This window comes from Falco cherrug, chromosome 1 (genome assembly GCF_023634085.1).
Source record: "Falco cherrug isolate bFalChe1 chromosome 1, bFalChe1.pri, whole genome shotgun sequence".
Classification (NCBI taxonomy): domain Eukaryota; kingdom Metazoa; phylum Chordata; class Aves; order Falconiformes; family Falconidae; genus Falco; species Falco cherrug.
The window spans coordinates 3495156-3507420 of NC_073697.1; the positions used below are offsets into that span (position 1 = coordinate 3495156).

Here is a 12265-nt window from a genome sequence, read left to right on the forward strand (position 1 = left end):
GCAGGAAATGGTGTGTCATGTCCTGTCCTCTGCCTTCCTTCTGTATCTACTTAATGTCTAAATGGCTTCAAAGTTGTTAGATTGTATACCGAGCAAGACACGATGGAGAGAGAGCTGGAAACACAGTAAAGTTCAAGGAACAAGTGAGGCATGCTAGTCAAAGGAAGATGGAGTCAGGTGGGTGGCAAAGTTCAAGGGAACAATGAGCTACCTTTGGTCGATGTGATAGGAATTAGCCTCAGACAGCTGCAACCTAGCGATTGTCTAGGGGGGAGGGCTGGGTGGGGTGTTTATCATGGAATGTGGAAAAGAAATACTTGTAAACAGGATTTTTGAAGGACAAAATGGTATCTACACAGTACATGGCAGACAACAGAGTGGGAAGAGGCTATGTCAAAGTTTTACTGATTTGTAGAAAGAACCCTGCAAGGAACTCGTTTGTCCACATAACTAAAACTCTTAACTCAGTCTCTTTTCACTGAAACTTTTCAATGAACCCTGCCACAGCAAACACAGCAAACCTTCAGTGACTCTCTTTCCTACCCTTTCTAGTGTACCTGGTGTATTAAAAAGATACCTCTTCCCAATTCCGGTGAAGTCACACGCTGTTTAAAGACAACGTCTGTTTTAATTTGGTGAAAATCTTTCCATTGGGCAACTCCTTGGATGTTACTCAGTTAGTTTTGATTGTGTATATATGTCTTACCTATCTTTGAGGAATATTTCCACAGTTATTTGTTTTATGAACTAAACCATATAGCATCCGTTATCATGATGTTTTGATAGAATAATTCTGTATTTTTTTTTAACAGTATATCCCACGTGTAGAGCCAACCACTGCTTATCCTGCCAGAGTGTTATACAAATGACAACTCAAGGAAAAAAAATGTGCCTCTGTAAATGGGTGACTAGTGCACCACCCTCTTACTTGAGGAAAATTCTTTCGTAAATAAATCCTCACCAGCTCTTCAAAGTAATCTTGCTATAGGTTGTCATTCTTTTTTGTAGACATAGATCTAAAACCCCCGCAGTTACAGCTTAATTCTCCTTATTGTTAGAACTGTAGCAATTAGTTGCACATTCATACAGGCCTGAATTTCCCAGTCTTGTTGATGATTTTAAAGGTCTTGTCACATTAGCAGGTAGATTTGCTGAGTAAATGAGAGCGTGTTCATGAGTAGGTTGTTTTGCCTAGTGAAAGAACAAAAGGCGTGACAGCAGCTCATGACATTTAAAAACCAACTTCTCCCACAAATAACCAACCAAAGAGAAAAGGGGCTTTTCAGTTAAGCGTCCGTACTAAGATCTAAAGCTTTGTTTCCAATAAATAATTACATTTAAGGAGAAATCAGATGACTTTAAAATGCTGTAACACTAAAAATGTATGTTTTTATGCAGTTTATCTTTATTAGAGTAATCATCCAACAGAATTACAGAAAGATTTGTTTTCTGGTTTTAGCTCAGCATCCAAATACCTTGTAAACCTCTTTACACTCCTATGTATCTCGGCTTCCCTATGTTTAAAATAGAAAGATAGTTCTTACTTGGCTGTGAGACACTTGTAAGGTTCATCACTGTTTGTCAGATGGGTTTGATGACAATCACCATAACATAGCACAATCAAAATTCATGTGAAATTTTAAAATATGCAGCTTTTGGTTGAAGAGAACACTTGACAAAATGGGGAATGTCCCTGCCACATGGCACTGGTCTCCTATTACTTGAATACATATTTAGGTATAAAAAGGATAGATTGCAACCATTATCTAAATGATTGATTAATGCTTCTAAAAGGAAAATTAGTTTTGCTTTTAACTAATGACTGTAAGTCTCTTACACCAAAGAATGATTCATTTGAAATGTCATGGTGTAAAAATTCAAACAATATATTCAACTATAAATGAAATTTTCAGTTGAAAGTCTACATGCTTTTCTGCTGATGGTGAAAAGAAACAGCTTTTTATGTGAATAGCAGTCAATAACAATGAACTTTTGCTTTATTTGATCTTTGCCAGAGCAACTGTAGTTTTTTTCCGTGTGTTTCACTCCTGGGTTTTGTGCTTTGGGTTTGGTTTTGCTATTTTTAATGGGATTACAAAGAGTCTTTATTTGATGGTCTGCATATAATAAAGCAATACACCAAATTACCACCACAGACTATATAAAATATTTCTTCATGTGATAGTGCAATTTAGGATGGGAGATGACTTGGGGACCAATGACTAAAAGCATAAAATCCGAAGAATTCTGAAAGAATATTTTTTCTTGATGCTTAGAAGATGGCTGTAGAATATTTTTTTTGCCATTGAGGCATATTTGAGATGTGAGAAATGTTAACAATGAGGAGGGCTTTAGGTCAGGATCACTCTGCATCATAGATGGCATTATCTGCTGATTTAGCTGAGCTGAAAAGTGCTGAAAAATAATCCTTTTTGTGCCCTTGTCAGTGGCTTTGGCCTAGAGTAATAGAAAATCAGCTTTACCTGAGTCAGATAATCATTACAAAATGAATTTTGTTCTTGACTCACAGAAATAATTTGGAGAAAAATATATTTTATAGCTGCGATGAATATTATTTTAAGGTAATGCTTACTGAGATGTATAAAATACTAAGTGCTGCTGGTAATTGAGCAACTGTAAATTAGCTGCTTGAATTGAAAATAGATGATTACTGAAAGCACTTTTTCCCCCTAGAAAACTTGCCGTTCTCCTTTTCCTTAGCATTCGCAAGGGGTGTTCAGTTAATCATACTGAGGTCTCTCCCTTGGTGCTGCAGTAGCTGATTACCCAGCAGGAGGTGCAGTTCCAGCAGGGTAAGTCAGAATGGTGTTGGTCGTTCCCTGGGGAGGGACATCCTGTAAAAACACCAAGGTTGAGAACTGTCATATTCACAGCAGTAGGTGCATTTTTCTCAGAAATTAATGGAGCAAGCTGGGCAAAAATGTTTTTAAACTACATCTTCCCTAGAGTAAGATGCAAATTCAAAGCTCTTTTGAAGCATTGGAATGAAAGTTGAAGATAAGACTTTTTAGTTTTTGACATTGATGATATAGGCAACACTAGCACTACGAATATTAAATTGAAATGGAGGATAAGTGGGGCAGATGTTATTCAAGCAGCTCCCAAATGCAGTCCTACCTATTTCAGAGCTAGTTTAATGTGCTTGTAATTACGGTTGTTATTATTGCAGAATATCTGTCATAGATTTCCTTCCTTCCATTTTATTAATTGGTTGGCAATGCTAGATTTTTTTCCTAAAACAAGGGGCTTAAAAGTCATCTTGCCAACTAGACTCCCATCCAACAAAAGAGGGTCTGAAAAAGGAGAGAAGCTTTGAGATGCAGTTTTTTTTCAGCAGCTGTCTGTGTGCTGTTCAGCAGTACGCAGCGATTCTAGGCTGCTTTCCCTATTGTCGGCAATGCAGCACAAAGTGATTGTGATCTGTTTACAGAAAAATTTTATAGAAACATTAAGCACCTTGTTTGCTCTGTCCTATTGAACAAAGGCGTAAGAGGGGTCTTTTTATAATACACAGTTTCTACAGATTTCTTTCTGATAGAGCAAGATAAATCCTCAAGGATTGTCTCTAACAGATTATGTAAGTCCTGTACAACCTGGTCACAAGTTCCCTCCCAAAAGTTTTCAGCCCCTACGGTCTTGCCCTCTTTTCTTTGCTCCAGCTCGGTGTTGCCATTTTGGTCCTTCTGTTTTGATTCCTGTGTAAGCTCTTACGCTGTGTCTGTTACCACTGTGTGTACAAGAACATGAATGGCCATACCTGAAATCCACCCAGCCTGATGCACTCTCTCTGGGTGGCTACCTAAAACAGAATTTAAAATGTGCAGAGACACAAAGCTTGCAAGGCTTTGTTTGGTTTTCGTTTATGCAGATTTTTACTTCATCTGTACAGTAATTACTCTCAAGGAAATAATATTACAAGGTCAAATCTGTAGTTAAACCAATGACCTTTAAAGTAATTCTGGTATACTCTATAAATTATTAACTATCATAAAATGTTACCCCCAATTTTACTTGTCACCATATCTGTAGAAACATTTCCATCAGTCTTTTTATTTAATGCATACATGTATCTGATAGCCCATAAATGAAGCCCTCAGTATTAGATATATTTTTAAAATAGCTTTTATTTCCTATTTCTGCTTGATGTACCTAATATGTTTTCATATCCATAAGTAAAACATAGTCTGATATTTCTAGGAAAGGGAGACAGCATATGAGATGATAAATGTGAAAGGTGACGTCAATTAGGAGTTCTGTGTCACCAAACAGTATACAAATACTGGTGTCATATCTCCGAAAGCCAAGTGACAAGGCCTTCATTGTTCTTTAATAGGACCCAGTTGTTATGAACATATGGGAAGCTAGCTTATTAATAAAATTTTTCTTCCCTAGTCATCTCAATTCTGCCAGATTGTAAATTATGCAGCCAGAGTGAATTAGAGTTAACTCACTATTTCCAGACATTCTGAGAGATTTGTTCGGTAAAGAAATTAACCTAGGAGGTTTCTAGCTTCTCTCTGGACATTTTCTTAGGCAAATTTATTGCGTACTTCTAGCAATGTGCTTAAGGATAAATATACTTTAAAACCCAGTGTGAATAAACAGGAGATTGATATGTTGAAACAAAAAGGGTCTTAGTAGGCAGGAGATCTCAAGTATCTAATCAGCCTACTCACACAGGGAGACGGGTCCAAGTCAAAACTCTAGACTGAAAATTCCCTGCTGCATTTTGCAATGCAGACCTGAGCCAAATTTTGCAGTCTGACATAATCTCTTTTAACACTTTCCAATTAAATCTAATTTCAGTTGTAAAATAAATGTTGTGTGGAAGTCTGCACACACTTTAAATATGCACGCTGATTCACATGGTAAAGGAGCATAGCCTCCCTGACAGCAACGCCCTTTAATATATTGCGGTGTTTAAATTTAGATGTTTGAGGCTCCCACTAGACAACAAGTTATTAAAACATCTGCCTTTCCATAAGCCATTCTGTTCTCTGCCATTCCACATGTCCTTTTCTACTTCACCAGGCAAAATTGCCCAATCTAAATTTCAGCTCAAGTGTTTGATGGCTTTCACGCTGAGCTCAAACTGTTAGTGCTTCCCTGAGAGAATAGAATTGAAACGGGATTTAATCTAAAATAACAAAATAGAATAAAGGTTTTACATATAAATAAGTAATGCCCCGTATATTTTTATGCACACTTTTCTTTTCTGGATTTTGCATGCAGTGAAGGTAAATGTTAAAATGCATAGATAACCCAAAGCTGACAGAAAAAGAATGTCAGTGCATGTTGCCTCTGTGCTCAATTAATGCCTATACTAAAGTATATTTTAATTCAAATCTGTAATAACCGTTACTACAAAATACATTGCAGAAATTGTATTTCTGTTGCTAGCTTTTTCTCAGACTGCTAGGTACTTGTTTACTTTTTCTTAAAAAAATAAAAAATAAAAAACACCAAAACAAACGTGGATTTTCAAATAGCATTCCAAAGGCATTACAAGCATGCTGTCTAGTATTTTCAGCAACAATATTTGGGGTTTTATCTGCTCACTGTTCATGGAAGATTCATATTTAGAGCTAGGTATTTTGCACAGAATATGAGCAATTCACCTTATAATAATAAAATAATAATTAAAAAAATTATGAACTACCTGTTAGCAATTGATATTTCAATATTTAATGATGGGATACTAAAAAAAAAATATCTGGATTTCTGCAGTAAAAATTATGGGATTGATTCCTATAAGTAATTAAAATCATATGCTTGATAAATGAAACAAAGCAGGGTTAAGCTCTTGTCTCTTACCTTGCCATTTTTTTTCCACATTGAGATAACTGACCATTAATTACAGCTTCTCAGATAACAAAGTTTTTAATTTTATCACCCTCGTGGCAACGAAGGCTTACCACATAGCGGGGAACAGCATAACCAGCAGGCTGAGGGAAGTGATTATCCTCCTGTATGCAGGACTCGTGTCCAGTTCTGTCCCCCAGCTCCAAGGGAGAAAAACAAAGTATGATCTACAAAAGGAAGCGGAGGAAAATGTGTTTCTTCAGCTTGCAGAAGAGGAAGCTAAGAGAGAAGCTAATTACTGTTTTGAACTGTATCATAGTGAAGAAGAACATGGAGATGCGTCTCAGAGATGCATAGTAAAAGGACAAGAGGTAGTACTCAGCAGTAAAATGAAGTTCCAACTGGTGTAAAGGATTTAGTTTCACCAGGCAGGAAGGGCTAATCTGTGGAACAGGGTGCCTCAGATATTCTAAACTGGACTGGATAAAGCCCTGGGAAACATGTTATAACTTTGGAGTAGGGGGTTGACCTAGATGACTTCCAGAAATCCCTTCCAACCTGAACTATTCTGAGATTCTATTTTGCGATGCATCCCACAAAGAAATTGCTAAGAAAAGTCTTTGAAACCCAAATTTTTCAGTCCAGAATTCACACCATTAAGAATGTCCTCAGTTTTTGATTCCCTTTTTTAACATCACGCTTCTGTTCTGCAGTCTACACGTGTAAACAATCCATCATCATGGTCTTTAGATTGTACAGGTCTAATTGCGTGATTTGACACCCAGGTGTTATGAATGTTATACAGTCATACAAAGGCAAACTTCAAACGTCCCACAAGGCAGTCTTTTTTCCTGGTAATAAGTATGGGCATAATTTTAGGAGAACAAATGTTTGCCTATGCCCGATATGACCTGATGGCTGTGTGTATAGAGGTCCAAACTAATGACTGCTAAACTTACTACAATTATATGTTTCCCATACTACTTGGATAGACATGAGCTGAAACTTGTTTGTTGAATAGCCGATCTTCTGTTTTAACCAGATGAATTAAAGATCTGGCATTCCAAACAGCTATAAATTTAGGAAGAATAACAAAAATAAAATTTTCACTTTAATTTCATTGTTCCATAAGACAGGATAAAATCATAAATTCTTCACCATGCAAAGTGGCAGAGCATTTTCACAAGAGGCTGAGACTTGCTAACAAGCTGATCATGAACTGCAATTAAACTTTAAACTGTGCAAGGCTAAGATTCAAATCTGAAATGAAATTTGCTGTCTGAAAGAAGTGTCACATTTCACCATAAGACTGTTTTAAAAATCTTCTGTTTTAACTTAAAACACCGATCAGTCGTCAATGTACGAACCTATAGCATTGTCATTTCATTAGTTGCTAGATAATCAGACTGTTTAACCATACTTCTTTAATTGAAAGCAAATTTTACAGAACACAAATTAATTATCTCAAACACAACAACTGTGCCTCAGATATTTCTGTAAGTTCCTAACTTCACCTAAATTCCAGAACTGGAAATGTGAAGTCATTTGCAGTTTAGAGAGTACAATCCAAGTTATGCCATGCATTACTTCTGTGAATTTGAACAGGAAGCCATTTATTTTGTCAGTCACTAATATTTTCCACTTACCCTCGCACAAGCAAACGCCCATGAGGAGAGATGGTGCTCCTAGCCTTAAGGAGTAAGCAAGGGAGCCAGAGGAGCAGAATCCCAGCAAGGAATATCTTGTCATGCCCGCTGGGGTACAACATGAAGGTGGAAAGCTGTTATGATAAGGCCTCCTTATGAGACAAAAAGAGCAATTATAAAAATACTCATCATCTGTTCTACCATATTTACTACACATAGCAATACACTATACATGCTGTAGGTGGTATAAAGATACCATCTTTTCTAATCTGGAAAGTTTCATGAGTCATTTTTTCTTATCTACTTGGTGGCTTTTTGCAGCTTGGCCCATGCATCCCACTTGTGCAAAACTCCAGACTTCAGTGTAACATCATTTCCTTCGTAGTCAGTAATTTAACATTCCAGTGGGCGGGCGAGATGAGCATTTCAGAGAATGGTCTGATTTTCCTAATGTGAAATGTCTACGTAGGGCAAATATAGTAAATTACTTGCTACCTTTGGTTACCGTGCTCAGCTGATGAAGCTGAGCTGAAGTATTATTATCTTTCTTGATGACACAAAGTCATTAAAACACTTCTCTGTGGTTTGAGATATAATTTCAACACTTGTAGGAAATAAGAGTTTTAGAAAGTGTGGTGCTGTCAGCTTGTATATTATCAGGCACACAACATATACCTGCATGTTGTAAGGCATGAACAAATCGAAAACCCCATAAAATGTGTTCTGAAAAAAAGAAACAAAACCATAACTGTAGTAAAGATTCAGGTGGCATAATTACTTTTTTGGTAGAAATTAGAATAATGGACATTATTCTTGAAGGAGGATAATTGTTTACCCCTTCATTTTTTTCTAGTTTAAAGTTGATGTTTCACATCTGTCAAGCACAAAATCACAAAAACTATCATTCATTTCCTTAATCTGTGCCCTTTCTTAGCCTACATGACAATATTATTTTTTTTATTTATTTTTCAATCAACTTTTTATAAATCTACTAAGTTGGCTGTATTAATGAAGAATAAAGTGTCAAAAATTAGACAATGTTTTCATTAACTTTTTAAGGATATCTTAAGACTAATATAAGTTTTAGTTCCATATACGGAAATAATGTAAGCAGGTGAGTAGAAAGCTCATAATAATTGTATGTGTGACCCTCAATATAGGCCTTTTTTGATATTTCCTTTTCTGTGTAACCTAGCATATTGCCCATTTCCCCAATTTTATTAATATCCCGTGGATACAGTACTTGTTTGAAGCTGAATGAAAGTCCACAAACTCCCAATTATTTTCAATTTTGCACTTGTTTGATTAGAGTGCTATTGTCTGTAATTTTTACCTTTTTTTTAATCTTCAAAGTGCATGATTCATGCCTTGAAAATGGGTTGTTTTGTGTTTCCCAGCACTGCTTTTTTTTTATCCCTGCCAGTTATAACCTGATAACCTGATTTCATACTGTGCTTTAGCACAACAATACAGTCATCAAACTAAAGCAACACAGTAAGTGGGCACATTAGCCATCATTTTACTTGATCACTTGGGAGAGATTAAATTTACTCATTTTCAGAACAGATAATGAAATATTTAAAACATGTTAGAGTAAACGGTGGCAGCATTTTGAAGCTCTAACATGCTCTTTGCCAAAGCAGTATACTATATACTGTGCATGTAAGACTCTTGTGCAGATGTTTGGGAAATTTCTGCAGCTTTTGTTGTCGTGTTTTTTTCCATAGACTCATTTGCATTTAGTTTATCTAAAGTGAAATCCATTCAATTTTATTGAACTGTAATTCTGGTAATTTACAATATTTACATGCTGTGGTTAGATTGAAATCAGTCCTTAATTCAAATTCAATCTAAATTTACAGCATAGTAATTAGGGCTTTGTAACTGACACTAGGGGCCTATTGATTTAATGAAAAACTTAACCTTACAGTAAGTGTTTAATTAGTTGCTGCAGTAGATTCTATGCTGTCCTAAATTGTGGACTTCAGAGAATTAGGTACTAATTTAAATTACATTCCTATATAAAGATCAGAACTATTTTTTTAAAAGAGCATGTAGCCTGACAGATGAATTAATTTCTCAGTCTTTGAAAACGATAACAGAAAAAGGCAATAATGAAAGCAATTGCCTACCCTGCCTGAAATTCAGGTAAAGCCGTGCTAGGTATTCTGGAAATTACTACCTACATTGGTAAAATATTGATTTAAAGAGTAAAAAAACAACAATAAAAAAAACCTCAGTGAGATTTTCTTCTTAGATGTTTCCCCCAGGAGATAAAATTTGAAATTATATATATTGAAGGTGTCCTCTTCAAGCTGAGATAAAGAAAAAATCTAACTATAAAAACCAATATGTTTGTGTTCATAACTGAAGAGATATATGACAGAAAATGTGTAAACATCCATTTTAAAAACAGAAAATGATATTTTCATTTACAAAATACTCAGATGTAGTAAGCAGATATTGTGTATTTCTCCAGTTCCATAAAATGTCTCGACCTGGATCAATACCATAAGTCTGCATTTTCAGAAAGCATGAATTACCAGTAACACCAGGTGTTCCTTTCTTCCTATTTCTCCCCATTTTTGTTATCATGGCTGGGTATGGCATAGACACCCAGTCACAAACTGGAGGTAACATTTTGGCATGATGTATAGCCACTGGAACAAATTACAATTCATCAGCAACATGTCAGTACACACGTGTCTCAAAGCCCTTGCTAATAAGTTTTCCACTCTTTTACTGGTTAGCAAACCATCCAGAAGCCACATTGGCATTATAGTTTTTCGCCTTGCTGCCTATGTGTGTGCTTCTGGCCCCTGGTAAACATGAAGTATTTTGTAGTAGGTACTCATAATATGCAAATTTTTATTGAGTCATAAATTTTATATTCCTAGAGGATCACCTAGACGGCCATCATGGATTTCAGTAATTATGATTCTACTTTTTATTTGCCTAATCAACCTGAATTCATCACCCATTTGCACCCTACGCTTTACTTTTTGGAGAAAGCAGAAGAGATCATTCAGCCAAGCACTACTATACTATATTGTATGTACATAAAGACCAAACTAATGTTAAACAAGGGCCTGTAAATCTGGCATTCCATGGCTTTTTTTTTTTTTTAAGGAGGCCCTTAAAAGGCCTTTTCTTAGGGGACTGGAGAATTTCCAGACCTGAGAAACTGAGCCAGTAATCCTGCTTCTTCAATCACATCCTTCTCAGTTCCTACAACAAGAGGACAGATGCGTTTGCTGGTACTGCCTGCTCTGCCCAAGAACTGCGCACTCAGGGGACAGGGGAGGTGTAGGTAAAAAGAGATAATATAAGGTGAAGGCAACTGAAGATCAGGAGCTAGCCTAAACTCCCTCCAGTCCCTCTCTGTTTGCTGTGCGTGCAGTGAAATATCATTAGGACCTACCTCAGTCAGCAGCGATGCTATGGGAGCTATTGCAGGAGGAATGAAAAAAAGAGCTGTAATAGTTTGCAAAATTGTATGTTTTCTGGGATAAAAAAAAAAAAAAAGAGTAGGAAGGTAATCTGAAAGACCTATCTTTACAGAAAATTACACTCTTTTCTAACACTTGGTAACAAGACAATGATCATACAATGAATTTTTGCAAAGTAATGGTCTGAAATATGTTTTATAATAATAAAGTGAAGCAAGATAAATATAGCAATAACTTAATACTCACAGCACAGCCATGAAGTTTTCTGCAGGTATCATACTGAGGCACAGAGAGTTAGTATTTTTTTTTCCCGATTCACAGGCAGTCTGTAGCAATCTGAAGCATGTAACTTTTCTAACTGATTTCATAGAATGTGACACAAAAGAAGCAGTGAGGCTGGCAGAGATGTAAAATCCCTATTTTTGTCCTCTTCCAGGAACTACGCTTCTCTATGATAAGACCTTTTAACAATTCTGTTTGGATGACATCTCTGCTGAGCTGCCAATGTGCTGAGCAAGGCCTGGTATGCAATTAAATTTCAATATATATCTGAAAGACTAATAGAATTCAACTAAACTCCATGTCTTTTATTAAAACTTACAATATTTTCACTTAATTTCCAAGATACTGTTTGGTGTCTAACCTAAGGGGTCATAGATTTTCATGTTCCTAAGTCTGGATTTAGGACTAAGGAGTAAGTCTGGACATAGTAATATTCACATGTGAGATTTTTACACAAAAGCCGTGGAGCTGAGTAATCTCCTAATACACTGTTGGGGTATTTTTTCTGTTCTAGTAAGGAGGGGAGAAAAAATTTATTTTATCATTGCCTTTTTTCCCTGCTGGTGAAGAAAGGCATAAAAAAACCACAGGTACAAAAGAACAGGTATTGACCTACCTCAACATTTATTGTAAAAATAAATAAGACCTAATCTTACTTTATTCTTTTAATCAGCAGCTAGCCATCAAAATACACAGAAACAATTGACTTTCCTGTAGTCGTAAAGCAAGACTAGAAAGTCGCCGTTTTGGGCCTGGTCTTGGTCATTATAGGCTAAGCTACACTGCTTCTCTTGATCTTTATCATTTTATGAATAGGTCTGCACAGTGTCACACTGAACACTTTCTATATTCAGAAATGATAAATGGCTTCTGCCTGAATTAGCATTACAACAGGGTGACATACATCACCATCAAAAACAGTTCTTAAAGCTAGAAGTCAATGTGCAGTTTATTGGGCAGGTAAAAATCGCAACTGTAACAAGCAGATTAGTTTCAAATCTTGCCATTTCAAGGAAAAGGTCTTCGTCTTTTTTTCTCCTTTTTTTTTTTTTTTTTTTTTTTTTT

At 36.1% G+C, this 12265-nt stretch overlaps 1 long non-coding RNA gene across 1 annotated transcript in view; it reads left to right on the plus strand.

The window, feature by feature from the left end:
- Nucleotides 1-11437, plus strand: part of LOC114017579 (uncharacterized) — a 631873-nt gene extending 620436 nt beyond the window's left edge. The window contains exon 6 of the long non-coding RNA XR_008730719.1: nucleotides 11355-11437. This is a non-coding gene — a long non-coding RNA (uncharacterized LOC114017579). The remainder of the gene's footprint in view (nucleotides 1-11354) is intronic.
- Nucleotides 11438-12265: the final 828 nt, after the last annotated feature.